Here is a 25,973-nt window from a genome sequence, read left to right on the forward strand (position 1 = left end):
AGATGTGGTTTGACAAGCATGTCAACTAGCGCAACTTTGATCAAGGAGACCTCATCCTACTATACTTGGTGAAAGGTCACAAACAGAAAATGAAATTTCGAGGAGTGGGACCTTTCTGGGTGTATGCAATTAGTAGAACGGGCAACGTCGAGTTGGAGACACTCGAAGGGGAAGGAATAGGCTTCTTCAATGGCAGTCGCATGAAAAAGTGCTATCCTCCTTCCCATCTGTTTCACGAGCCACCTATGCTTGAAGCCCCTATCAATGTCTGCATGGCCACAATTACCGAACTAATAGATCAAGATGAAGAAGGAGTAGCATCCGCCTACCTACGAATCACGGTCACTGCAGAACGTACATATTCTTTTGATGCCCTGATCCACGAAGGTGCCGACTGTAATGTCTTGACACATGAAAATTGGACACGCATCAGTCAGCCTAAATTATAGCTCACAAACGCTGAACTCAGCCCATTTGGGGGCAACACTTACTCACTCTTAGGAAAATGCAAAGTGGCTATCTCCATCGAGTCTGAAAGTATCCCAGCCTTCTTTTATGTGTTACCAAACACTAAAGGGGCCGGTAATAAGTCACTACTAGGTCGCACTTTTAAAAAGTAGATGAACTGCAATGTGGACTACAACCTAGATTGCATCTATCTTGCTGTAGGCAATGTGCGCATAGTGACTACTTTCAACAAGGGTTATCTTACGCCTCCTACAAATGTAGAGCCACTAATAGAGACCCCACGACCACGCCCATGACCAAGCCTAAGGAGAAGGGCATCGATATCTCACCCCATGCTCAAACTGCTAGAATCAAGCCCACCCAGGCCATTCATAAGACCAAAGAGTCCACGCTCATATGGGTGCCAAAACGACGAGGGCCACCTCCTTGTAAACTGCAGAATCGTGCTTCGAAATGCAAAAACTATCAGTCGCAGCCTAAGAGGCAACTCAGATGCTATCATCATAGGTGCACTACTACGCCACGATGGATCCCCAAAGATCTATTGCGAGCACAAGGATACTATGAGGGCAACCCCTGGATATGGGTGCCTAAGTGTAGACATTCAAGAGGCTCATCTCTGAGCAACCACACTCCAGCTAGACAGGTTGGCACATACAAAGCACAAACTACAAAGAAAGCTGAATCGACACCGGTGGTGATTAATGATTCCCAACACATTGGTCGTCCCAAGCTGGATGCCCCAGCATCATCCAGGTCAGAGGAGTTGCGCACCCCCATGCCGACTCGAATAGAATGCACCATGCCTCCTATGCCACTAAAGCCCACTGCAGCATCTCAAAGTGCTCGAGAGTGCAAAGTCCCATTTGTGATGCCAGCAATGTAGTCACCAGTGTCCAGCCCAATTGCACCATCACCACCAGTAGGTCTTAAGCCTTCGCTCGGAAGATGACCTTTCCTTTCAGTGACCAAGGATCTCACTGAGACCTTAGGAAATGACGTAGTGACATGCATCAAGGAGTTGGATGACACCTTCACCACATTCGCTAGGAGCTATGAGAGGCTTGACCTAGGACTTCTTGACGAACCCCTTGATTCTGATGTTCGTGCGTTGCCATGCACTTGGGAAGACTATGAGTTTATGACCATCAAATTTTCCAAAATTGCCGCCGAGTTAATTGCTAATGGAGAAATCTCAAAGGAGCAAGCTGTTCTCAGAAGACTAATCACCTCTTACCACAAGCCTGCTCGCTCTACACCTGAACAAGAACTCGAGGAGCTCACGTAGCTTGCCAGCTCTGCTTCTTCGTTCTTACAACTATGGTATGCCTTACAACTCCAATGGGAGAAAAAAGGCTGTCGTATCATGACCAATGCTGAGCAAAGGAGGGAAATCAAAACAATTGAACGCGACCCTACTTATGTGGCACCTCTTTCATTTAGGGTTTTGGCCATTACATGCAACATACACTTAGATGACCACGTGCTGGCCCACCCTTACATTGACCAGTTCCTCACGGAAGAGGAGTTGCACGTTGCTAGTCGCCTCAACTCCCGGGACATCTTTCATGATGTCTTGACCTACATCACTCAAGCTTCCATACGACCATGCGAAAATGATCGTCATGCCCAGCTTGAATATAACCCTAACCTTTATACTTGGCTGTTGGCCAAGTAACTCGCCCCGCACAGCCCATGCGAGCCTTCCTCCTCTCCTTACTAATCCTAGGAAGGATTCCCTTAACACTTGAGAAAAGGGGGGGGAGCAAACGAGAGCCAAGTGATGAGCCAAGTGATGTAGCAAGATGTATAAAGGATGAAAATGATCAACTAAATTCAAATAGGAAAGAATGCAAGGAGGAAATAGATGTTGGTTGTGAATTATTTCCAAGTTTCATTCCTCTAAATCAGCACGGCAAATTGTCACACGCATTCTTTCTTGGGTTTTGTTAGTGATGTGTCAAGTCATAACGCTAATGTTGACTTGGTGTGATGATAGGCACTACCATGGCAGGCAAGGGTAAACTCCCATTCACTGAAGCAGAGCTGACAAAGTATAGAATCAGCGTCGAGACGCATGGATTTAGCTAATTCACGTTCAAGCATACCATGAATTTAGATGAAGCCATCCTAGAAGAGCCGGCCATGAGGGAGCTGGTGGACAAATGTAACCTCCAAAAGTACGTGGAAAAGGTCGGACAGGCTGTAGACTACAGCATGTGCGCGGACTTCTTAAGGAGCTTTGATGAAGGAAGGAGCTATGGCATGATCATAGTAAGGGCGGGCGACCAGGAAAGAAGGGTGCAAGTGCCCCTTAACGCAGACATTGTCGAGAAAGCCTTGGGGCTTGTGCCCAAGAAATAGAGGCACCCAAAAAGAGAGGTGTATGCCATGACGGGAGTCAGAAAAGAGGACGTGCACACGGTGGATGGAATCAGTTTGGCTGGCATTCTAGACCCTGCGACCAGGATGCAAGCTAAGATGATCCATGCCCTTTTCTCGGGCCACAGATACAATGCACTAATGAATAGAATCGGGGTGCCATTGCTGGAAAGCATCGCGGTAGGAGTTCTAGAGGAGGTGGATTGGAACTGCTTCGTCCAGAAAACTATCAGGAGTTCAGCCGCCCTCCTGGCTCCAGCTGCAGCACCAGCTGGTGGGGAATCTCCGGCCTCTATCGCACGATCCACAAGAAAAAAACCTGCCACAAAAGCCTCTACAATCAGATACGGAGGTGTCCTCACGACAACCATCGACGAGGCTATCAAGGATGCCGACGTAGAGGAAGAGCAAGCTATGCACCAAAGCTCACCTCACCGCGAGGAGGGAAGAAGGCTCGAGCGAAAAGACGGCAAGCGACGAAGGAGAACCAAAAATACCACCCACTCAAATGGCCAAACTACAGAGGCAAATGAAGACCGACAAGAGTCAGAAAAAGAAGAAGGAAAGACTGAGCAAAGAGGAGAGGGCCAAGGTGAAGAGGGCTCAAAGAGAGTCAAGGAGGGTGGAGGAGCAACGAAGGAAAAAGGAAGAGGAAGAACTCGAAAGAGTTAGAGAAGAGTAGGGCAGAAGAAGAGAGGCAAAGAAGGGCGGAAGAGGAAGCCGATGAGCTAAGGATGAAAGAACTGGCTGAGTTGGCAGAGGCCACTCGCAGATCTATTGAAGAAACCATGGAAGAGGAGAGATCAACCCCTTGAGTCCCCACCATGAGGCTGAAGCAAGTGGCAGCGTGGAAGCAGCCCTAGTGATTGTAGGCAAGGGCAAGTCACTGTTGCACCCCCTGCCTTCCTCCTTCATGCCGGTGCCAACCGACACCACAACCGCCACCCACGCCCTCTCTGGACACGGCCCAGCTGATGAGCATTATGCATATGCTTGTCAGTAAAGTGGCTGAGATTGTACCGAAGACCGAAGCAAAAAGACCCGTCGTTGCAGATGCTGAGTCCAGGAAAGATCTGAAACGGCAAAAGCTAGAGGTGTCAACCACCATAGCCCCTACTCCCATGCCACCTAGTGTAGACTATGATGCTTACGTGGCTGAGCTCCTGGCACAGTTGGACAAAGCAAAGGAAGTAAATAAGGTGGCCTTGGTGGAGCTAGAAAAGGAAAGGGAAACTTCGGTAGCCTTGAGGCTCGAAGTTTCAAGGCAAGGAGCCAACCAAAAAAGGGAGGTGAAAGTGCTGCAAGATCAACTGGAAGCAAAAATGAAAGAAGCCTAGGACAATGAGAGCTGCCTGAGACAAAGGCTGGAGGATGAAGAGCAAAACCTGGTGGCATAGCAACGGAGCTTAAAGTTGCTAGTGCAGCAATATGCAGACTCGGAACAGAGAACTGCTAGACTAGAAGGGTATGGACAGTTAGCAGCTCAAGAAGGCGAACCAAGCGAGCGGCAGGAGGATACCATAGCAAAGCTATGGTATGAACTCGAGGAACAAGATAGGCTGGAGAGAGAGATAGAGTTCCTAGCACAGGAAAGGCTGGCAATCCTCGTAGCAGAAGCACAAGTGTAGCAACAGGAGGCACAACGACTGCAAGGTGCATTGGAGATTGCCAAGGAAGACACAGAGGCCCTCATGGCCATGGCCTTCACACAACGAAGATTGCACCTTGCGGAGATCCAAAGCCACGAGCAGCTAGCACAAGAAAAGTCAGAACTAATTGCTGAGGCAGAATAGAGATTCATTATTGCAAATCAAGTGAAAAAAATTGCTGAAAAATAGCTGGCTCAGAAATCTAGGGAGTGGCACCAACTCTGGGTCTTAACAAATGAACAACAGCAGGCAGGTGGTAACCACCTTGGCAAGTGAGCTGGAAGAGGGAAGAAGGAAGATGGATGAGAGAGCCAACGAGTGGAAAAAGAGCAACTTTAAAAGGGTTAGGCAATTAACAGAACGCTTGGCAATGGTTGAGTGCCAGAGAGTGCTTGCCGAATCTAGGGCAGAAGCAGCCAATGTATGCGCCAACGCACAAAGGCAAGCCTTTCTCAGCATAGTACTACATGTCACCCAAGCAGAGGGCAATGATTCGGTGGAGAAGGTAAGAAGGAAGCTAGAACTGACTACCGGAGCACTAAGATATGGCCTTCAAGAATGGGAGCTTCCCACAGGCATGAAAATCATGAAAGAGCAACAATTTCACTACATGCGCCGTGCTGGCCTCTCCACTGTTGAGCTTAAGGAACTAGGGTTCGAAGAACAGGAGTAGCCAACACCACCACCACAAGTGGCCCCAGCAGTGGCCGAGCAGAATGTCGAAGAGGGTCCGGACTTGGAGCAAGATGTTGAAGAAGAACAACGAAGGACGCCCAGTCCGCCTCTACCAAACCTCCCACCTAAAGAGCCCGAAGATGCCCACATGGCTGAGTGCATTGTGGCAGCCAGAAGAAGAAGGCAGGAACTGGCAGAGAAAGCACAATGTAGAGCACGGTCACTGACCAGACAATTCCTTGAAGAGCCTGTGCCACTACAAGGGGATCTCAACCCTATAGATTGGCCTCAAGAATTGATCATATGGAGTGACCGGGAGTTCTAGATGAGACCATTTGAGCTTTCATTTGCTTATCCACGCTCAGACCGTGCGTTGCCTCTAGACATTCTAGCCAAGATCAAGGACTTGGCCAATGATCTGGCGAACAGATGGATAGAAGAGAGGAGCCTTATAATAACCAAGTGGAGACAAGAGCCTATAGGACAAGGTAAACAGGGTTCCCCAAACCGTCTAAGGCTACGAGCCACAACCGAAGTGGCAGAGGAGGATTTGGGATGTCAATTTTGACGCCTGGACTGGCTTCTACAGCTCACTTCCTAAAGAACGCAATGACCCCATCTACATGCCCTACCACTGTAGGCATGGAGTTGATTATGACCACACCATTCATGGGGATTTTGACTTTCCTAGAATATATAACGTAAATGCCAGGAGTCCGGAGGAATGCCTAGTTTTTAGAGTTGAGGATCTCCTCCCATCCATCAACCGCTTCCTCGTGGATTTTTCTTCTCGCCGGATCCAGCCTTCCTAACCACTTGTAATTATCTTAGGCTTATCAAATTCCTATTAATACAGAGACCTATAGCCGAGGAAGCCCACCTCCCTCCCCTCTTTTTTGACATCAACCCAGGGATAGATAGTAGGGCTATGACTAGATTAATGATGAGGGCAACCCTGCTTCCCTCCTTTTGCCTAGAAACCTTAGAGAATATGAATGATACCCGCTTCACGAGGTGTAATCATCCCTTCTTGTCATCCACACCTCTGAAGGCCCGAGCCGCTATTAAAGAATATCTACAAAGTCACGCATTTCTATCCCAATGCTTGTGACCACCCCGAGCTCCGACTGAAAGTGATAGGCATTAGCCAAAATGCCTTCTTTGTATGCAATGCTCCAAAAAAAATAAAAAAGCAGCACGAGGGCTCACCACTACACCTAGGGTTCACCCCTAGCCCCTCCCCCCACTTCACACTTAGGGCATATCAAGGGCAAGACTTCCAGACCTGTCACCCTAAGTTCTACACTGCACCTCCAACAACACACGAACTGGGTCCTTAAGTGTGGGACATTACCAAGGGCCTACCCAAGGTTAGACCCATCTCCCAGTTCCACTGCACATGCACTCACACCACACCGTGAGACAGACACACCCCTTAGGGAGTGCACAAATTTCTCTTGCAGGCCATGATCGTGACTCAGTGACTGACGACCCAGCTAAGGAGGACCATCCACAACATCCGCTAATGACCAAGAATTTTTCCATAAGTTGGACAAACACCGCTATAGCAGCTTCAGGAGCTTTTGCATACTCTGACGGTTAAATGGACCAACATGCTTGATATGGCCGACCATCTGTCTGCTGATGGCTACCATGACTCAACCAAATCAAGCAAATGGAAAACTCAGTGATGGACCCACCATTGGCATAGATCCTGGAACCACATATTCTCCAAATGATTACGGAGCCCCGATTTTGACAACCATCGGAGAAGGGAAGTTACAACTGTGTGACAAATGCCGAGAATCTTCATGAAGATCAAAGCACGCCGGAATATCTCCCAATCATCAGGAATCAACACTCCATCATCTCTCATTCACAACAGCACCTTTTGATGGTGGTCATCTACCCACCAATTCCACTTAGCAGTAACCCCAACTACCCTACTGCTCCCCACCCCAGTGCCATGGGACTGGCACTCAGCTAGGAGGGGGGTAATGTTTACTGCATCACAGAGGATCGAAAAATGGAGCAGAGGTGTGGGAAAAATGGAAGAAGGAGATAACCGAAAGGGCACAGGACAAAGGAAGGAAAAGGCACCCCGAATGGAGGTCAGACCCTAAAAATTTGAATGACAACCTCTCCAGAAGGCTGAGTATTGCCTCGAGAAAAGAAAAGAGTAAAAGCACGCCATTAAATGTAAAGGCGCTCCCGAATCCTTGTAAAAAGAGTGTCGGGCTCCTTCCTGTGCAAATTGTATGCATTAGTTGGGAATGGGATAAGTTTAAATGGTGGGAAATAGGAAAAGAGGGCCTAGGCTAATGGCAGGCCATGTAAAAACTACGGATGACCGCCCAAAAAGTAGGGCATGTATATAAAGTTCAAAAGTGAATGAGAAGCTCATTCTTGTGCATGGCCAAAGCTTCTTCTTCTTCTTCTCTTGTTTCTTGCCTTCTTGCTTGTGCTTGAGTGAGGGATTGAGGGAGTGTGAGAGAGTGAGGGAGTGAGTGTGTGAGAGTGAGGGATCGTGGATAAGAAGCTCCCCATCTTCTCTCTTCATCTTCTCTTCTTCTCTTCTCTTCTCTTTTCTCGTGCGGCTATGGAGGATGGAGCTTGACGGAGAGGGCTTGAGCTTGCTTGAGCTTTCCGCAAGGATCGTGGAGCTATCGGAGTGCAAGAGAGAGAGGAGGAAACTCGATCGAGCATCAAGGTAAGCTCACTACACCCGTAAGGTAGGCATTGCACGTCGGCTATGTGAGAGGTAGCCATGGCCGCTCGGCTTGAAATGCTTGATCAATAAGCGGTCCATAGGTCTCACCCTTGAATATTGTAGCCCGACAAGAGAGGGACGTGACAGTAAAGAGTTTCCACCCAGAAGGAGACCCTGTGTACATCATATTGAAAAACAAATAGAGAGTTTATTCTTATGTCTGCACACTTTGTGATGTAAGCTTCTATCTTCCCCTCCTTCCAGCTCTATACACACACACACACACACACACACATAGAGTGCACCTACACTATAGAATTGAGCATGATCCCTATGTGTTCATGCAAGTATGTGAGGCTAGCACGAGCTTTGGATTGTCCTTCTATAAAAAAAGGGAGAATGTAGTTCACAAACTTCGACATTGTGGAAAAAGCATCATTCTCTGCTCTCAATGATATTTTCATCATGCACTTTGTGGAGACCAAATATGGGGATAACCTCATTGTAAGGCTAAAAAATGCAAAGTAGAAAGAAGGATAAAACATTAAGGATTATGTTTGTACAAACAATTAACAAATATAGAACAACCAATACAAAGCACATAATCTATATAAACAAATATACAATTGTGGAACATCCAAATACAAATAATGTAGTCTATATAAACAATATACGGCTGTAGAAAGGCCAAAGTCCAAGGTGGTTACTAAATATTTGGCATCCATAATGAGAGAATATATGATGCCATGGTCAGTAGTTTTGTTCTAGATCAATCCAACATCCAAAGACATATAAGACAATGCCATTAAAATAGATTACTTACATAGGGAGAGCAGTAAGGATAAGATGATGAGGGTGAGATTGCAGGACTCCCAACCAAGTAGAAGCAATCTAGAGCTAAGTACCACCTAAGACATTCCAACTGCTTTCAGGCACAAGCAACAAGACCTCTCAAGTCTCATGGATACCATAAAGTAGCCAAGGTCTAACAAGAAAGATGTATCATGGATCCACTATGGTGGAGACCATCTATCATCATATTTCCTAGACCGAGTTGGGCTTGCACTAATTGTGGCCACTTTGGCCATGAAGCCATTTATTGTAGAGAGCCAATATAGTTTCTCTATCTTGGACCCTATGCCAATGCAGGTGGCAGCAACAAGATAGAGGATCCTTCTATGAAACATCTCAACCATTGGCTTTACTAGCCCCACATGACCCAGCCACACCTAGAGTGATTCATGGATACCAAGACCTATGGGTCCAAGAGGAAAAAGAGGAATACACAAAGCCATACATCACATGTGATGAAGAGGGCGATGCTATCCTTATGGACTATTGGCCCATCTAAGCAATGATGTCAGGATGCAATCATGGAAGAATCATGATTCAAATATCGTGAGATCATCAAAATTGTGGAATAGCAACTAGGGTATGTTTCAACCAAAATCCCTCAAAAGCATGAAGTGCTTCAAGAAAAGAGAGCCCATTAAAGATGTGTCGAATGCAACATAACACACATTGCCCAAGGTAGAAAGCAAGTACAAGTAAGGCAATCATACAATCAGTCCCATGGAGCCCCTTTGAAGTAGAGATGATTGACAAGGACACAATCCCAATATATATGTATGCAATAATGAGAGCTTAAAGTAGGAAAGAAGGTATCAATATTCCTTTCTATAGCTAATGGATTAGTGATCATAAAGAATATTTCAAATGAGAGAAATAATCATGTTGATATCAAAATTTCTTTAAAAAGCAATAAGTTTCGACGCATCGTGAAAATGCAATCATTTTTAGTGAAAAATTTTGCTACTACAGTTCCTAAGACCCAAGAAAAGGCATCCATTACCAAAGTAGGTGAATAACCTAACCTAAAACATTGGTTGAAGATGATCAACAAGGTAAAAGATAAGCTCAAGGAGGCAGGTGTTGAACTTCAAGATCAAGGGGTAGTGGGAGGCGTGAATGCAATTGGCCTATTAAGTGTTACACCTCTATTGATCCTCATAGACCTAATGCCTTTAAAATGCCTACCTCTAACCATTCTAATCAAGTGGAACCATAAGCAATGCCATGTTAAGGACATGGCCACAAACCACAATAGATCACGAATTTCCAATTCAAGGAGATCGGTTCAAGCATCATTGCAACCCTAGTCCCTACAAACATAATAGTACCATCATTGGGAATATGCTAAAAGGGAATCTAGTTCTCTAGAAAATCTTTAAGGCATGGGTAGAAGGAGTGGAAGTAGAAAGAACAAATGGAGCTCTACTAGAACCTCAAATTAGAGTAGACCCTACCTAATTCCACCCAACCTTTGGCAGCTCTATCATTATGATATTACCAAGGAAAGACTTTACGAAAAACTATTTTATTCTCGGTTTGGTCAATTAGTCATAATTTTTCTTTGGACTTAGTATTATCAATATGGGCTCTCAATTTGGTCAATTAGCCATAATTTTTCTTTGGACCTTAGTATTATCGATATGGGACCTAGAGTTAATATAGCTAATCAAGTTGTCATTCAAGCTTTAGGGAACAAAGAAGGATTAGAGTATGAAAGCATGGACTCTTAACTATTAGTCCACACAGCATAGATGATCATTCAATGGAAAAAATCTTTGAAGACCCTAACACTTGAAAGATTAAAGGTCTATTGATTAGCATTGGCATAGTTAGAGTTAGATCCAAGCTCAAATGGTCAAAACCTTTAGAGGTCTATATGAATTGATTGGGTAAATATCCCACTAATTTTGTACAACCCTTCTAGTCCTTGCAATCAAAAGAGAGAATTTCATATCATAACTCTCTAGGAAGTCTAATTAATTACCAAGGGAGGTCAATCACATAAATATATGTATGTATCACATAGGTTCAACATAAGGGATTTTTTAAATACCAATTTTACACATTTTTTACATACAGAATGATCCCATATAAATGGGCTTCTTACAGATTTAATAGAAAAGGGTTATGGTTTATTAAGGAAAATTTCACAGATAAGGATATTTATAAATAGGCCTTGAACGCACATGATAAAGAGAGTGTACATATAGTGAATTACCTAGGATTAATTAAGCTCAAAGTAGGATGTCTATACTAACAATGACCTTGAAATTCCTCAACCTTCCAATGTAAGAAGGATAACAAAAATTCTACTTATCCAATTGCAAAGGAAGCAATTGAAGAATTCTCAAAGGGAAGTAGAATCTAAGGCTATATGCAAAAAGAATCCCAAGGGTCCCCCAAAACACTTCACAATTCAAAAAGGGGATTGAGTCTTTATGATGCTTGGTGCAAAGCAACAAAGCAACTCAAGTGAACCTATCAATGGACCCATCAAGGCGAGAGAGGAAGACCTTGCATGAGATGGATAGACACCCAAACCTATGTATGTAGCTAAGGATCTCATTGTGAAAATATGAAAAGAAATTCATAGAACTTCTCAAGCAGTTCCAAGGTGAGAAATATAGACCTTGCACAATGAATAAACACCCAAGCCTATGTATGTAGCCAAGGATCTCATTATGAAATATGAAAAGAAAATCATGGAACTACTCAAGGAGTTTGAAGGGTTCTCTACCACGTGTATTGACACCATATTAATGCACCAAGTCAAGATGCCAAGCTTGAGAAAAAAAGACCTTACACTATGAATGTGAGATATGTGCATCATGTTAGAGAAGATTTGGATAAACTCTTGAACATTGGATTCATCTATAAGATCAACCTTGAAGATTGGATATTGCCCATTATAGTGGTAATCAAGAAAAATGGCAAAATGGGAGTATATGTAAACTACAAAAGATAGATGCAACCCATTAAGAGAGATCATTAGCCATTTTTGTACATGACCAATGATTAAGTGTTTGACTTGCAAGAAAGCTCATGTTTTCTTATATGGAAATTTAGGATATAGTCAAGCACCAAGACAATAGACATAAGGCACCCATTGACATAGAATGGAGAGTGTTTGCATACATAGTCATGCCTTTTGGGTTGAATGCACTAGCCACTTTCCAATGCTTAATGTGTAAAATTTTCAAGGACATCTTACGTAAATGTCTTGAATTTTTTGTTGATGATCTTTATGTAAAATCAAGTTGGGATAAGCACTTAAAGGAACTAAGCTTAATATGTAAGTGTTGTTGCCAAAACTCAACTCTCTTTGAATCCCATCAAATGCTAATTTTTGGATTAATCATGGATTCGTTTTGAATCATGTGGTTTCCAATCGTATTGTAGCAAATACAACTAAAATTCGGGTAATCGTGGACTTACCTCCACTGACTAATCCAAAGGGGATTGAATGATTCTTAGGTTGTACTAGCTATTTCAAGCACTTCCCCTAGAAGCCCAATTATCTCCACTTTTAGTTTTAAGGAACTTGTGGAAGATAAAATAAGGACACAACTATGACTCCATCACCCACAAATGGCACTAGAAAGGGAAAATACTTGTTCCAAAGTGTTGGACTAATTGCATAAAAATTGAGACATTGGATGGACTTCTGGTGTTTCATAAGTTGCAATTTGCTCTAGCGACAATCTCTCACCTTGACTCTCAATATTCTACTCTAACTAACCATGCATCCTTCTCTCCAAACCAAGAAAGAAAGAATACATGGTTAGCTTTGAGGTGAAGTAGACTCACCTATATTACCTTCTCACATTGCATTTCAAATGCTTCAAGGCTCAAAGATGGTTCCACGATCCAAGAAATACAAACTGATGGTATCACTCCTTCACATCCACCATTGAGAACACCACCAAGTCGAGAAGCTAGTAGAGAAGAAGAGGAAAGAAAGAAGACGATGAAGAGATTCACTTTCCCTCAATCCCTCACTCAACACACCTCTCACTCACTCTCTCTTAGTCACTCTCAACAATGGAGGCAAGATGATAGAATAGAAAGATTGAATGGTTACATTGATAGAGCTTCTACAGCATGGATGTACCAAATGGGTAAATACAATTGAGACCTCCTACCCTTGTACAAACACAAATTAGCATTAGGATTAGGCTATTTCTCTAGGATAGTGCCCCATTTTTGTTTTAGCATTTGCATCCCTTTTTTATTTTAGAGTTTCCAGAACTGTGAATTAGGGTTTGCATCCTCTTTTGGACATCCTACCCACTTTGTGGGATCTAGGCCAACTTGAGCATACTTCTATCTTAGCCCACATTGTCCTAGCCTATACTAATATAATAACAAATACATGTGTATGAACCATGCAACAATTGTGAGTGTAACAAATACAAAGTAGGAGATAGATACAATGTGCACAATGGCTCTCACAAAATAACACAACCTTAATAATGTGATATCCATGAAGCACAAAATTTGCAAGTGCCCAAAAATAAAACATTGAAGCACTCCATAATATAATAATCCACAATCAAATAAGTCCAGCAATTTAGCTTTCACTTTGCTTTGATTTTCTTTAACTTACTTTGATCTTCTTTGACTTTAGCCTTCACAAAATACTATTAACATTATCCCCCTCTGAGAGAGTGCCAATCCCATGGCACTCACATCAAGGGTAGATGCAAAATGCTGGGAATAGTCAATGAAGTACTCTTAAAATGAAGGAATGGACTTGATGGAGAGGGATCAATATTGTGGATGAAGAACTAGTATGGATGAAGATGTGTTCTAGTTGAGAGTACATACATCTTGTAGGTACTGTGTTAAATGGCAAATATGCCAATATTATTGGAGACTCAACTTTAGAAGTTAGTGTTGTTGCTTGAGAATACACTTGATTGGTGATACCTCCTAGGTGATAAAGCTTGAATCAACATAGAAAATGAATTGGAGGTTGCAGAAGACAAGAGAGTCAATATTAAAGTCAAAAGTAATGGCTTGAGATTCTCCATGAACATTTGTACCTACAAAGTAAAATGACATGTGCAATCACTTTCTAGGGGAGAGTGCTAGTCTTCTGGCCATGCACAAGACATAATATTGTTGGTTTGGTAGATGGGTTGAACTCTAAGCACACCTAAAGTATTGTCCCACACTTGAGGATCCAAAACCATGAATAGGTTATAGTTCATATATTATGTAAATGCATGTGCTTACATAGTCTAATACATAGTTAGAAGACTGCTCCATGTGTCCTTCTATTGAGAATGGTTCAAAAAGCAAGGAATCTTGAACTTGATGAAGATGGGAAAAAGTAGAACTTTTGATGGAAAATGAAGTTTTTTATGAAGATGTGGAAGAGATGTTGTTGGGCAGATGGACAAAAGGTGGAGTCCAATCCAATAAGCTCTTGAAGCATATGGCGTTTTGCTAGATCAAGCACAAGTGGTAGTTGATGGAATCGGTCCCTTGAAGTGCCTTGTCCTTCTCACTTTGAAGTGGAGTTTTTAGCACTAAAATGAATGAAGTGGAAATGAAAAAAGTGCAAGTGACTCAGGGAGACAGGTCTAACCAAGGCGAGCCGAAACTCCCAAGGTATGTCCTAACCTTGATGCATTATAGGTAATTGTGGGAAAATGTGAAAGGGGCTATGGAGTTAGAGACCAAGCCAACCAACTAGGGTCAGTGAATGCATCCAACTTGAAGGCCCGTAGCTGCAATATGTGTGCATATCTCTTTTTGTTGTCTTTAAACTTTTTGTCTTTTTCTCTCTTGTTTTCCTTCCTTTTTTTCTCTCTCTCTTTTTGTATTTATTTCTTCTTTGTAGCCTTTTAGAGATGAAATGGAAGAAGAAGAGATCAAAAGGCTAGTTGAGAGTAATAAACCTAGTTCACGAGAGGGCTAGTGCATTGAGGTGCATACAATGAAGTTAAGAGACTTAGCCTAGATATTGGAAGCACACAAGCTCTCTCTCCCTCTCTCCAGCTCTCCTGAAACCCTCCAATGCAAAATGTGGTCTTCCTTGCCACTCCTGACCCCTTATCACCTTGCCCATGCCTTTACTCGCCTTAGTCTTGCTCCCCTCTCCAAGATTTAACGCGAAATTTCATTTTTTGCCCTTCTTTTCCCTGTTTCAGTCTGTTATACACCAATAGAAAACCCTACTGTATGCTCCAATGTTTTGCTCCTATCCTTGCAAGAAAAAATCACAAGGAAAATACCTACACTACTCCAATATGCTTTTCAAGTCCAAAAACCAAAAATGTACTTGCTAAGGAGATTGAATACCTCTTCAAACTCCCTCGCTTCCTACCTATCTATCTCAAACACCGATTCAGGGAAAACCCTACTTTAATGCTCGATTCGAAGCACACAGGCGCTCAAGGCTTGAATCTGTTGGTCCTGGCAATGGAACCAAAATGTAGAGGCCTTCAACTGCCAAGGCCCACGAACCGCTTATTGCTTCAAGTGTTCCAAGCCAAGCACTAATGGCTACCTCTCACATAGCCGATGCACCATCCATCTCTATGGGTGTAGTGAGCTCACCTCCATGCCCGATCCAGTTACCTCCTCTCACATAGCTGATGCACCATCCATCTCTATGGGTGTAGTGAGCTCACCTCCATGCCCGATCCAGTTACCTCCTCTCCTAAGCACTCCGGTAGCTCCATGATCCAAGTGCAAGCTTCAAGCAAGCTCCACGGTCCAAGCTCCATTGCTGCAAGCAAGACAAGAGAAGAGAAGAGAAGAGAAGAGAAGAAGAGAGGAGAAGATGGAGAGCTTCTCCTCCTCCCCAGCCCTCACCCTCACACACTCACTCCCTCACACTCTCACGCTCCCTCTCTCAAGCACAAGCTCAAGCAAGTAAGAACAAGAAGAATAAGAAGAATAAGAGAAGAGCCACTTTTTGCCACACACAAGAATGAGCTTCTCATTCACTTTTCAACTGTATATACAAAACTCTAAATCCCTTTTGGGTAGTCATCCCCTTATCCCCTTTTTTACATGGCCCTAGGCCCTTTTTCATATTGTCTTCCTATCTTCCTTGCTTCCTTCCTACCACCCATCTACCTTTACAAGTTACACGGCTGAGAGCCCAGCACTCTTAAAATAAATCATGGTGCACCATGTGCCTTATTTACAAAAGTATTGACTTGCACTTTTTCTCGTTGCGTCTTTCTCCTTAATTTAGGACTTTTCTGCTCTTCTTATGTTTCCACATTCTTCTTGGTGCGCCTTCGTCTTCTGTTTCACTTTTGCCTTAGCCTTGTCTTCTACTTTAGATTTTTTGGCTTTTCCACCTTGATCGTTTGAGAGTTAACACGCTTGCATCTCCATAGCCAAGGAAAATGCATTTGACACTTTTAGGATCCAACTTACTACACTTCTCCTTGAGCACATGGCAGTATGCCTCACATCCAAAGACACGAAGATCTTCTAGGCAGAATCTCCAAAATAGACATGAAACCTACCATCATCAAGCTACCCTGCAAACATAAGACTGCGTGTAAGTGCAGGTACATGATGTACATCCTATAATAGAAAAGTACTGCCAGTAGAGAACTGTAGTCGTACATCCCCAATGCGAATAATAGCAAGGGACATGTCATCACCCAAGCGAACTGAAAGTGCGGTAGGAGTGAAACCACTCATGGCATGGTGTAACATGAAATGATGCATTAGAATCCAAAAGCCAGCACTACACATACATAGAGTGAATCTCGGTCAATGACGTAACATCACAAAAACTAGTTGCAAGTATGTACTCCCATCGGAGTCCTCAATATGCATGACATTTATTTCCTCAATTTTCACACTAGATTTCGCAAGTACCATGCTACGATCAAAGGACTTTTGCTGTATTTTATCTTTCCCCTTCTCATTGTGCTTCTCATTGCACAACTCATGACATTATGGGCGAACTGCAGTCGTACATCCCCAATGCGAACAATAGCAAGGGACATGTCATCACCCAAGTGAACTGAAAGTGCGGTAGGAGTGAAACCACTCATGGCATGGTGTAGCATGAAATGATGCATTAGAATCCAAAAGCCAGCACTGCACATACATAGAGTGAATATCGGTCAACGACGTATCACAAGAACTAGTTGCAAGTATGTACTCCCCATCGGAATCCTCAATATAGATGACATTTATTTCCTTAATTTTCACACTAGATTTTGCAAGTACCATGCTGCGATCAAAGGACTTTTCCTGTACTTTATCTTTCCCATTCTCTTTGTGCTTCTCATGGCACAACTCATGACACTATGAGCGTATATGATCCTTCTTACTGCAATGATGACATGTCACATTAGCATTTCTCCCAGAGACTTGTTGTGTGATTTAACAGTCGACTTAGACCTAGACTTTTGTGAGTCTCTATTGTTTGGGTAAAAGGCCCTTGGGCCTACCCGTGTACAGTGACCGCCCATATCCTTTATTCATATATATGAGATAGTGCAATAAGGCTGTCATATCATTCTTGATAGCACCTACATTGTGTGTGTTGTTCTCTCCCGTATCTTCCTCTTCTCCTTCTCCACTGCCATTGCATCCCCTTCAACTGGTATCAGAGCTTTGGATCAGAGCTTGGTCATGGAGCTTGGCCTAGTATTACTTCAGCCCGGATTAAAGACCTAGAGCTTGGAGCTTCAATGCCATCCATGGCTTCTTCCCCTCGAGGTAAGATTTCATCTCCCGCCTCTCCCCGGCCCTCATGGGCTCTTTGCAAGTGTTCCTTGGCTTCATTGGGAACCTTGTATGCCCCCATTTTCCCCCTTATCCTCAGCATAACCAGCAAGCCCCACAATAGTAGCTCACGTTTTTTTGCGTCTGTTTCAAAATATGGCTCAAAAATCCCATTTTTCTCATATCTCAGGCATCCGAAACCCAATTTAGGAAGATAAGAGTCTAACTTGGGGTTTTGGCACGCTCCGAACGCAATGGCGATGTCACATCTGCTAAATTTTGATCACAGAATTTTCTGCAATGGATCTTTGTGTTGATTTACAGTAAGAAAATGTCATGCTCTTAGCTTATGCGATACTCTTGAGGCTTGGTATTTGATGCCCAAATGCTTTGGGATGTTTGCCCAATGTTTTGAGATGCTTTGGGACTTGGTTTGAGCTTCCATAGCTCGATTTATGCAAGGATTTATTGCTGTACATTGTTTGGGCAGCAAGGTTTTATTAGGGATGGCTTATGCATAATGCTCTTTGTTGACATTCAGGTGTCCTATTGGATGTATTGATGCTTGCTCATCATGGTTTATGCTCGGATATGCTATTTGAGAGCTATTGAGCCTTGATTTGGATGCGAACACTTCGTTGTTGGTTGGGATTCATGTTGCCTTGGTTGACAGGTTATTTTACCTCTAGTTTGGTTATGGCTATGGTCTACGAGTGCTCTCGACTAATCAGGATGATATGTTGATGTATTTGGATGATGCCACTTTGATGTTTATTCTTCCGAACTATTCTTGATCAAAGAATAGAGCTCAATTCTTGCTTCACTGTCATTTTCTTTGCAGTTGGCATTTCACTTGACAAGGTTTATGCCCCCTGCTACCCATTATGGGACTGATGTCTGATGTGGATGCTTTTGGGTTTAGTTGTAGTATGGCAGATGTTTCGGCTTAAATCGACTTGCATTTGAGAATTTTGTGGAGCAATTTGCATTTGGTCGGCTTATCACTTATGTAGCTTGGATGCTATTTGGCCCTTAATTCCTCGATTATGGATCTTGGATTTACTTGGATGCATATACATGTTTGAGCAGTGCTTGCTCCATTGACTTGAAAGTTAATTATTGAGCTTTCATTGCTCATTGATGCTTGGTTCTTTAAGGGTTACTCCTTGATCAGTGGACTTCTTGGCAATGCTTGGGTTTAGCAGTTATGGCTTTGTTCCTTCTGTGTTGCCTAGCTTCTATGCTAGTTGGGTTGCTTTTGCCCATATAGGTCAGAGAGCAGTTGCTCTTGATGCTTACCCGCCTATACACTTTGTCTATTGTCATGTACTTTACAGAGCCACTTATTTGGATGTTGTTGTATAAATACTTGGGTTTCTCCTGGAGCTTGACCATTGCAGGATCTTATGCCACTTACCGGTCTTGCATTGACTTGGATGCTACTATGTGGTCTAAAGTACTGCAGAGTCATATTTGCCATTATGGTTATGGGCTGATTTCATGGCTGAATACCGTATGCTCTTTTGACAAATGTCTTGGCTTTTACACTATTGTAGTTGGTTATGCCATGCACTTAGCTATGAGTCTTTTTCATGTGGGAGCTTCTGCATCCCTGGTTGATGCTTCTATGCTTCCCTCTCCATTGAGGATGGAAGAGTACTTGCAACAGCATGATTCTACCACTTGTGCTTCTATTGATAGTTGTCTTGATGAGCAGGTTCCCTATGTTGGGACAGCCCTAGACTCTTTGAGTTTCTTGGATGTGTATAGCCCTATTCATGATGACTTGGATTCCTTGTCATCTTCTACAGGTTCTTCAGTTACAAATGTTGTATGCTTCCATTGTGGAAAGCTTGGGCATGTTAAAAGAAAATGTTTTAGACGGATTAGAGAGCAACAGAGACAGAGATGGACTCGACATGAGTAGAGAGTTAGTGATGCAGCAGGTGTTACCACTCTTTCTAGTGGTGAGGTACATGCAGTTACCCATGATGATGCAGTTGAGCATGTCCTCCTGTCATCTAGTTTCCCTACAACTTTCTTGCTCAATGATACGGCCTATGCCTCAGATTGGCTATTGGACTCTATGGCATCTTGTCATGTTACCCCTCATAGAGCATGGTTCTCTTCTTATAGGTAGGTTGACAGATGTATTGATTTGCGCCTTGAGTAGACTTATGATATTGTTGATATAGGGGGCATACACCTAGCTTTGCCTAATTGGACTTCTCTTGTGCTCCATGATGTATTACATGTTCCTATGCTTAGTAAGAGCTTGATGTCTATCCATCAGTTGCATGATGTAGCTTAATCTATTTCTCTTCAGGATAGGTCATGGAAGATCTGTCGTGGTTGCTTGGTTTTGGCCAGAGGTTCTAGAGTTGGTTCTCATTACGCAGTGCATGTCTCTCATGTGGGAGATTCTATGGTTGCAATTATCCGGATACCACATGCATTGTTATGGCATTATCGCCTAGGCCATATGCACCACACAGAGATGGAGATCTTGTCTCGTTCAGACTCATTGCTGCCTCTTATGTCACATGCAGATCTTGATTCTTGCCTTGATTGTTCTTATGGTCCTTGCAGAGCCCCTTTGGCTCATGGTGATCGTGAGAGGCATGATCCTCTAGATCTTGTCCATTGTGCAGTTTATGGACCTATGCCTACCCAGTCACTTGGTGGAGCTTTGCATTTTGTGACCTAATGTTACCCACTGTGTTTGGGATTTCCCTAGGTACGGATTAAGGATGCTACAATTATGCTTGACAGGTTTATGGATTATGATGGTTGCATGGCTAGGTGCTTGCAGATGGATTATGAGAGTCATGCTATCTCTCCCAGCTTTCAATCCTATTGCCAGTAGTCTGGCATTGATTTCCTATGCCCACGATATTACGGGATTGCTGGTGGCATGTGCCTGACTCTACAGGCAAAGGTTGCTTCTATGCTTACCACAGCTAGGTTATCTTATGGCTTTTGAGCTGAGACCCTTATGATGGTAGTCTACTTGCTTAATAAGATGTCGTGTCTGACTTTGGATGGTATTATACTACACGAGGCATGGAGTGGCATGAGACCCTCCTATGATTACTTGAGGATGTTTGGCTGGCTGGCATTTGTATGTATGCCAGATATGCCTACGTCATGCAGATGTATCCTCCTTGGTTATGGAGATGGTGACTTTCAAGCTTATAAGTTATGGGATTTGGATGCCCAGCAGGTTATACGCAGTCGTCATACTATCTTTTATGAGACGCAATCATCTCTCAAGCCTCTTGATGCTTGTTCAGTGCGCTTTATGGTTGATGCTACAGCCGTATGTCAATCTTCCGCTTCGATGAGGCTGCATACAATCTTGAGACCATGTCTGACATGTGTCTCGGATGTTGGCCCTTTCTCTATGATTGACTTTGGAGAGTCTATGTGCTCTTAGTTGTCTCCTATGTGCCATGTTGATGCTATGCGCTACTCTGATGCGTATGCATTACAGCCTTGCACTCATGAGTTGTGCTTGCTTCATGAGAAGCATTATTTTATTGCTCCGTTGTATGGAGCCATGAGGTTGCTTGTCTCCTAGATGTCATGGACTCGGGGATGCTTGACTCTTCTTTTGTAGAGGTTCTCGCTTATTGCACAGTCACTTTTCGATTGGGCATTGGGTGAGATGTCATGATTCCTCACCTTGCCTCTTTTCCTTTTTTCTTTGTTTTTTCACTCCCTGGCTCATTGGCCTTTTAGTGGGAGGTTGTTGGGGTAAAAGGCCCTTGGGCCTGCCCATGTATAGTGACTGCCCATATTCTTTATTCATATATATGAGATAGTGCAATACGGCTGTCATATCATTCTTGACATCCCTACATTGTGTGTGCTCTTCTCTCCCACATCTTCCTCTTCTCCTTCTCCACTGCCATTACATCCCCTTTATCTACCACGGTTGTTCCCACGATCATTCTTTCCATTACCATCTCTACCTCTAACAGTCAAAGCATGCAACACACGATATGCATCCAAGTTCTTGCAGTTGATCTCTTCCTGCTTACAGAAGAGCATTGTCTACATCAGGTAAGTTCAAAATAGTAGTAGGAGCACATAAGGCAGTGTGGAATACATCCCATGACTCACTCAGAGTCCCAAGCAAAAACAATGGAGTAACCTCATCATTGAAGTTAATGCCCTGCGAAGTCAAGTTCTTGAGGAAAGCATGGAACTAGCTCAAATGAGCAGACATCATCATATTCTCCTTCATGTGCAGGTCCGTAAGTTGCTTCAGCCAATACATCTAACTTATTGGACTTTTCTTGTCATAGAGATTCTTGATCTTATCCCAAAATTGCTAAGCACTCTATGCTTCTTCAACCACATTGTAATGCACCTGTTCAGTGAGAGACAAGATGAGAGTGGACTTGCATAACTCATCAAGCTCCATCCATTCGTCATCAATCATAGTTTCAAGCTACTCTCCATGTAACCTTAGTGGTTTTATCTGCGATTTCTACACCAATGCCTATCAAACTTGGCTCTTCCAATAAGCATAATTTTTACCATCAAGCTTAGTGATGTTGAAGATAGCATTGTTAGTGGAAGAAGATGCCATACTGCAGTCCAAAACGGTGCAGATAGCTCAAAACTGCTTGTTGTTTTCTGCTAAATAGCCAAAACACCACCAAAACCAAGGCAAAATGACCACACATTAATAGCTAATGATGTTGCCCACCAAGTACCATCAAAAGTACATAAGATTGAGATGATTCAGCATGAAAAATACATCATAGTCCATGCATAGCTGCTTGCTGTAATAAATTATAGCCAGGTACAATGAAAGCAAACTGTAGGCAAAATGAATGCACCAAGTCAACCACCACTGATTATCAAAGCATAACCAGCATCAAGCGGGTATAAATCAACATGTGGCAGTCATACGGACATCGAGCAAACACCCAAGCATGTCAAATGAATATGTCAATAAGCCAGCACACCTCCTGTGTAATAGGGCAAAGTGTACACAACACTGGCAAGACCTAACACAAATAGGTGTATGCTCAGGGAGTGCAAAGCCCAAATCAGCCCAAGTACATCTGTGAGGACCATGGCATATCAACCATGCAAGATCCAAGTGAAGATCCCAGTCTCAAGTATCTGAATGTTCAAGTAGCATAACCCACCTACTCTATGTCTGTCAAGCCTATCAAGACACTCCCACTAGCACAAAAGCCATAAATATCAAGCAAGAAAACTCAAACAAAGCATGTAAGAGTGCACCAATGACAAGTGTCCAAGATCAAGCATCAATGAGACATCCCGAGCATATAGGCTCCATAGCATCCATAGACATAAAGTACATCCAAATTGTAGTTCTGGCAAGCCAAGAAATAGCCAAAGTAAGCTCCGAGCAATCAAATGTCAAGCCCAAGTAAGCCATAGTAGCAATCAACTCCAAGACAATGTAACTAGCATGTATAGAGATGGCATAAGCCAAGCATGTCAAGATCGATTAGACATAAGTAAGGTACATGCCAAAGTACATCCAAAGATGGAGATTCAAGTGCTACAAAGTGGAGCTCAAGTTCAACCAATGATTTGAAGCAATATCAATACATCAAAGTACATCTCCAAAGCATGTCCTAATTCCAAGAGGCATAGGCAAACATGAAGTAATAGGCTTCATGCCACTATTGTATAGCAATGATTTGTTGTTGAAATTTGTGATTTTTTAGCCCAAAAATCAGTCCAAGATCATGGCAAAACATATGCCTTACATCCCCCAACAATCGATCATCAATAGGCATCAAACCGCTTAACTAGGAAGCTCCAAATAAGCATAGACATCAACTACTAGTGTAGCATTGACATTTAGTGTCTATAAGCTACTGTAAATTGTTTCAAAACAATGCTATAGGACCTCAAATCAATGTTCAAGGCTTGGGAGGCTTCAAAGCATATCAAGCATCATTGCCAGGGGTGCCACAATGATCTAGGAGCAAGGCATGACATCATTTGATGTGGGGAGCTGCTATCCACTTCAGCCTACAATAGGCACTGTTCACGCTAATCTCCGTGGGGTTGTTGCTCATGTTTTTATGCTAGTTAGGGCGGTAGAAGCTCAAGGGGGTGCCAAAGAAGGCACACAACAAGCCTAAGTTTCCCCACAAAGGCCTATGTCAAGATATGGAGCCAACAAGATACAATGGTGCTGGCCTCTTCTTCTTCTCAAACCTATAGACCTGTAACCAGCATGAAACCCTAAAGAAGATGAATGAATACCTTTTTTGGAATGCCTTGAGAGTGCCCAAAGGGGCCGAAAAGTTGCTCGGGAAGCCGAGGAGTGACGGGAGCTTGAGAGAGTTGGCTATGGCTGCCGAGAAGGAGACCCAATGAGTGTAGGGATTCATAGGAAATTAAAGACACCACGAACCAAGCTCGAGTAGTCATGAATCCAAGCTCTGATACCAATTTGTGCATTGACACCACCTAAAGAGTTGCTTCATCATTCCCTCATCGATAAATCTCAAACTATGAGCAGTAGGTTTAACCACAAATGATAGACAACGGCTAAATATCTCTTCCTCCAATAATGCCTAAGATGGAGCCATAAGGGCCAGAAGAAGTGTCCAATGCTGAGCAAGAAGTAGGAGTGGTGGAGCATAATGGTTGATGAAGGTAGAGTAGGAAAGCCCCCTAAAAATGTGCCAAAATTTGTAGGATGCTCTCCTAGGGCTTCTCCTACTGTCCTCGACCCTCTAAGGTCACTTGTTGGTAATAATAAAATGACCTCTTAAAGATAATAAATGAGTTGGAGAAGGTGGGGATTTGACGTTTATCTAAGATGAATGAAGGTATGGTCGCTATGCAACCTTGCTTCTTTGAAGCTCTTTGTAGGGTCACTCTACCTACATGCCAAATCTAGACGAAAAGATGCATATCAATCATGCGCTCCCTCAAGCCAAGTCTACTCACGGTCTCTCACCTCATGAGGTTTCCTACCATCTTGACTTGCTCACTCAACTTGTCACAAATGAGAATCCGCAACTCCTCAAGCAAGAAGACAACCAAATAAAAATAGTTGATGCAAGAGAACTCATCGCATGTAGTCTCAATGTCCGTTGAGAGCTCCCAAGCTCCAATGACTCCACCGATGCACACTTCGCACTTCTCACTCTGTTGTCCTTCACACACAAAGAGTCGATCTATGTCACTCGTTCCTCCAAGCCTATGTAAGTCCACCTCCTCTCTCTCTCTCTCTCTCTCTCTCTCTCTCTCTCTCTCTCTCTCTCTCTCTCTCTCTCTCTCTCTCTCTCTCTCTCTCTCTCTCTCTCTCTCTCTCTCTCTCTCTCTCTCTCTCTCTCTCTCTCTCTCTCTCTCTCTCTCTCTCTCTCTCTCTCTCTCTCTCGCTCTCTAGCTCTACAACAAAGTCTTTACTCTTCCACCTCTCATACTGGGAAGATCCCAAGAAGGTGAGGGGAAGCAATGGAATTTTGCTACAATAACCAAGAGCAAACTCACAAGCTCTCACAAGACTCTCCCTATCTATCTAAGGTCTTGCATGCAAGACATGGCCACACAGAGAAGAAAACAAGACTATGAAGAAGAAAAGAGATAAGCCTTCTTTGCATTAGTCAATGGAATGGTTACAATAAGGTTTTTCTCACCATATATATATATGACCTTTAATTTAAGATTTGTGCTAGGTCTATGTTTCAAGGGTGCCCACTGCTTGTGGTCTCTTCATGCATGTTTGTAAGTCTTGTGACCTATCCTTTAGACATCCTAACTCACTCCACTTGTGTGCCCTTAAATGGGCATTAATTTACAATTTGCATAGGAGTGAGCCCGACACTTCAGAATGATTTTACAAAAATTTATTTGAACCTTCCCAATATTGATTTTAATTCCTAATCTTTCTAGAGCAGCCAATGCCTTCATATTGTTTTTGTCATGTTTCTCTTTTGACAATCCTCTTTTACTCTAGGCTTTGAATTGTACCAATTGGATGCTGTTAGTGTATCTTCAGGCCGTCACTTTGGGGTTCTCCTTAATCCTTATACATATCCCACTTTTCACTTCTTTTAACACATGTTGCTTCTTTTTGTATACACTCATTGCTTGTTGCTTCCTACTTTTGTAGCTCTTTTGCAAAAAAGGTTAACGCTCTCTTTCCCAAGCTAAAGTAGAATGGCTAAAGCTCCTTGAATGCCTATTCTGATACCAATTGAAAGGGAGAGAGAAATAGAGAGAGAGAGAGATAAGACCACAAGTAGAAGCAAGAGCAAGAGCTATGAAGGTTTGAACTGAAGAGAGCAAGACCGATGAGTGGGGAACTCCAACAATCACATTGTGTAACCTACCTTCCCTTTATTATTCTATCATAGTAAACAATAAAGAATAAAGATGACAATGATAGATGGCCACAAACCTGCAATGTATAGGTGTGCAATCACTGAGTACAATGTAAATATATGCAGCTATGCACAAATAAACTTTGGCACCCAACATGTGACATCTCTTGGAGGCTTAAACTATAGTCA

The sequence above is a fragment of the Lygodium microphyllum genome, chromosome 22, assembly GCF_053477565.2.
Source record: "Lygodium microphyllum isolate KBCC chromosome 22, Lygodium_microphyllum_v1.1.10, whole genome shotgun sequence".
Lineage (NCBI taxonomy): Eukaryota > Viridiplantae > Streptophyta > Polypodiopsida > Schizaeales > Lygodiaceae > Lygodium > Lygodium microphyllum.